Source organism: Mandrillus leucophaeus, unplaced genomic scaffold (assembly GCF_000951045.1).
Source record: "Mandrillus leucophaeus isolate KB7577 unplaced genomic scaffold, Mleu.le_1.0 Scaffold1140, whole genome shotgun sequence".
Classification (NCBI taxonomy): domain Eukaryota; kingdom Metazoa; phylum Chordata; class Mammalia; order Primates; family Cercopithecidae; genus Mandrillus; species Mandrillus leucophaeus.
The window spans coordinates 10,191-14,764 of NW_012099655.1; the positions used below are offsets into that span (position 1 = coordinate 10,191).

General features: G+C 39.4%; 1 pseudogene across 1 annotated transcript; it reads right to left on the reverse strand.

Annotated features, from left to right (window-relative positions):
- Window positions 1–1,177: 1,177 nt before the first annotated feature.
- Window positions 1,178–2,589, reverse strand: LOC105551747 (annotated as a pseudogene). Its single transcript, XR_001007895.1, has 2 exons — window positions 2,426–2,589; window positions 1,178–2,344 (listed from the first exon to the last, which is right to left on the reverse strand). The product of XR_001007895.1 is annotated as an ATP-binding cassette sub-family B member 7, mitochondrial-like (transcript).
- Between the last annotated feature and the right edge of the window lie 1,985 nt (window positions 2,590–4,574).

Consider the following 4,574-nt stretch of genomic DNA (forward strand, 5'->3'; position numbering starts at 1 on the left):
CAATGAAAATATTCATATTCATTTTACATATAACTAAAATGTGTACTTACCAAATACAAAAAATTACACCTCACAAATTGTTTTACTAATTTAGCTTTAAACACACATAAAAACTCCAGTGGCAACAGAGATGGAATTGAAGTAAGTCAATTCTGTTTTTCTATCATTAGTCACTATACTGTCATTGTTTATTCATAATCTATTGTTTCAAAGTAAGACATAAGTAGTACTGTAGAAGTTAGAGAAATGAACTAAGTCCTGAAATGAGCTGGAGATTCCAAATTCTTACTGTCCAATCAACAATTGTTAATTGTTAAAATAAGTCGCTTAGCTGGTAGTTGAGTCTGAAATGTGCAATGCCACCTATTTAAGAGAGTTATTTGAATTAGCTTCCAGGTAGAATATGTTTACTAAAGTTTAAGTAATAAAAATGTGCTAATTTGAATATTACAGATACGTTATTAAAAGACAATGGTAACTGCAGGAATAGTAACTTAGACCAACAAAAGATTTTTGTGTATGAAGTGGGGAGGAGTACGTTGTGACTGACATTACTTAGAATAGTGACTGCAAAGGTGTAATATAAAGCGGAGCAACTTTAGTTGGTTTTATTATTGTTTTAAAATTATCTACAGGCAATGCCTTATTGCCTCCACCTGGACAAACTGCTGCCATTGTCTCACTCTTGGCAGTGCACTGGTACAAGTTTTATTACATTATTATTTATGAAAATCCCATGTATTTGAAAAATAACTTCATGAAAAAATGAAAAACCATACCAGAACAGAAAACCATTATTTCTAGGAAGGCACAGATCACCAGACATAAACCCTCTTGCCACTACCACAGCGCTCTCACCTACAAGCTCACCTACTGTCTGGGAGGTCAACCTGTACGGCCCTTTACAACACCTGCTGACACAAGTGCATGGTGCTCAGGAAGGAAGCAAGCTTTTTCTGACTGCTGCCACCATCAGTGCCCACAACACCCAAGCTAACCAGGAGGCCATGAGCCACTCACCCACCTTGTATGCTGCTAACTACGACCTCCTTTGAGAAAGCCGCCAAACAGACTATAACCAAGGAAATCAAAGAGTCTTCGCCATTGACACCCAGAAGCAAAGCCAAATGGCCCCACTCAATACACACCATATCACTTCCTCAAAGAAAAAAATCACCTGTGGTGTGATCTGAAGGGGAGATGCCATCACTTTGTCTTTAATTCGGGTGTCTACCTTGAGTATAGTAAACAAGGTGTTCATATCTATGAGTGCTTGTCTAGTCTCTCTGTATACAGTTTCCAGAAAGTTCAGGGGTAATGAAAGCTGAAAAAGCAGTCCATTCACCATTACTAGATTTCCAACAGTAAGGGTACCTTCCACAATTTCCTGACTAGTGAAGATCATTATAGCTGTTAAACCGACGCTGAAAATAGCACTTTGACCAAAGTTCAGCATAGCCAGAGTAGAGGTACTTTTCAATGAAGCAGTCTCATACATCTTCAAAAATCCATCATATCTCTGTGCTTCATATCTTTCATTATTAAAATACTTCACAGTTTCATAATTCAGCAGTGAGCCTATAGCAGCATTACCTGCATCATTATCTGCTTTGTTCATTTCTATTCTAAATCTAGTTCTCCATTGTGTGACTGCAACTGTGAATGCTGTGTGTGTACCAAGTGTTCCGAGGGTTACCAAAGCAAACTGGGCACTGTATTTGTAATAAAAAACACCACTGACAAGCATCACTTCAAACATAATAGGAAGAAAGTACTCAGGTACACCAAAGTACTCAGGACAAAACTGATACCCCTTGTTCCTCTGTCAATAGCCTTAGATAAAGCTCCAGTCTGTCTGCTCAGGTGAAAACCCAGATCCAGGTTGTGAAGACGGAGAAAGACATTTTTGGCTATTCTTCGGATTGAATTTTGGGCTAACTTGCCAAATATTGCATTTCGATCTTCATTAAAAACAGCAGCTCCGGCTCTTGATACACCACAGCCAATCAGAACTGCTGTTGCCATGGTTGCAACTGTATTTGGTGCATCACTCAGGTTCAGCAAGTTTCCCAACATCTGGTTGAGGCTGTCTACAGCATATTTACACGTGAAGGGAACCACAAAGTTCATGGCCTTTGCACCACCCCAAAATCTCAGAGAAATGGCAATTCTAGCTCGTAAATCTGGCCTGTCTTTGGGCTACACATAAGAAACCATTGCTTTTATGATTTTCTGAGTATCAACATCTTTTAATCATTCTTTTGGGTCTGTGTGGAGTCCTCCTCCTGCATGACCATGCCAACATGTCCTCTTTTCTATCAGTGGCCATGCCTGGAGAGCCTTGGCAACAGCTAAGAACTGCCTTGAATTGTCTTTTCCCACTCTCTGCCATGTGATACATTGCAATGACTTTGGGTCCTGCTAGTAGGCTGGAGGGGTTCCCAAGGCGCCGAGTTGATGTGACCTCCATTGCAGACCTGAGCTGCTAACAGTGACTAAAGACGGGATTGGAATCGCTGAGTGCTGGCGTTTTTCGAAAGCAGCCGCTGCTGACGCCCAACACCAAAAACGCTTTGCGAGCAGCGCCATCTTGAGCGAGGAAAGAGGAACCGAGAGAAGAGGATTGTGGGTCACTGGCCGACTGAATTCTGTATTTTATCTTTTCTTATTGCATTTTCAGAACTGAAGGTATAACTGACAGAGCACTGAACTAGGCTAGGGTTTTAATCCTGGCTCCATGACTAACCTACTCTATAACTTGGTACAATTCATTTCACTTTCCCGAGACTCATATTTCTTAACTTTAAAATGCAGACACAGCTGATTGTTATTATTCACTGCAGTTACATTCTATAAAGTTGCCTTGAACCCTGTAGGAGCAAATACTAAATCTCTCCTTGCTTTAGGGGAGATGCAGGGTTCGATTCCTATGAGTTTTTTGTCACATTTTTGTCACCTGATCAATAAATAACCTTATTGTAAGTGTGTTTCTGTTTAAACACATCTTATGTGAGATATATCATTGATCATTAACTTTGAATCCACAGCCAACAGCCCTATAACACATGCTTGAACAGAGCTTATCTAGCAAATGCATTTTTTCCATAAGATCCATCGCAGCCTTTTTGTGCTTAGGAGCACGAGACAGCACTTCAGTGCTGCATTTGGGGCTATTTAGAATTATGAAATCACCAAAAAACAAACAAAAACTGTGAAAAATGTGGCATTCAGCAAATCGTGAAATAATGAAAAGGACACTTGTTGATGGTATGATAGCTGAAACAAGAGGACAGAATGTTTCCTTGTTCAGCATCAGGTGGGGATGCATGTAGTGTGTCTCAAATTTTTTGTCACTGTGTTCATGCACTTGTTCATGAATGACTGCGAAAGTGCTGTGAGTATTGATCTAGGGGTTAAAAATAGATGTTAGGGAGCAGGTGATTTTGCAAATACTGAATCCACAAATAATGAAGGTCAGCTCTATTGCTAGTCATGTCTACTGGTGGAATCTTTGGAACTTTCTTTTCAACTGGACATTGTGTTAATATATTTTCAGAAGGCCAGGGATTATGAATCAAATGACCATTTTAATTTTTTCCTTCGTCCATTTATGCATTTCTGCTTATTCACTAATCATTTATGACACAGCTAAAATATTCTTGGGATATAAAGACAAATAGGATATGCCATCTGCCCTGGATAATACTTACTTCTAATTTGTAGTCTAGTGAAGAGGAAATCTAAATGGCAAGACTATGTAAATCTCTAACAGAAACCACAAAGAGCTGTAATTTGTTTTTGTAAAATCCTGCTGGGTTGAATACTATCTCTTTTGTATTAAAATGTATTGTTAATCCTCAAGAAGTTTTCAAAGATATGAGATCAAACAATATTTTGGATTAGGTCCATGATGTACTGTTATTAAAGATTCCATGGATTCAGATTGCCTAGGATGCCTAGGCTGGGGTCTAAGGAACAAATAACCAGAAAACATCACTGAGCTCGTGCTTATGAAATATTCTATTAACATGGGAGACTCATGGAAATGTGTGTTTTCTTTTCCAACTGGAATTACTGATACAAAGTAGAATATATACGTGACCAAGACCAAACAACATAAATGGTTGTCAAACTTGAGCTTGGAGTTAGCACCTGTAAAGCATCCCATAGCCATTTCTGAGAGTTTGCAAGATGCGTTTGGGAATGACTCCTCTGGTCCTTCCTCTCCTGTGTCTTTTCTGTGCCTTCAAGCTACTGCTCTGTGAGTGCTGACTGCCTCTTTTTATTTAGTTATCCTTTGCAGTGGTTGGCATTGCTTTCTCCACCCTGGCTGTGGGAACAGCAACCACTGTCCCCTGTACCTGCTTTTCCTAAGCAAGGGTACAGGCCCTCTTAGAATTCTCCTAGTACAACCTAGATCAAGTTGTAGCTTATGGAATAATTTGCTATAGTTCTAACTTAATGGGAAGTAAATGTAATGCAGAGAATTATGTGCCATTATGCTGATCCACATACACTTGAATTCCACCAGGTAATTCATGTGGCCAAGGGTGTATTTCGTCTCATTTGGAACT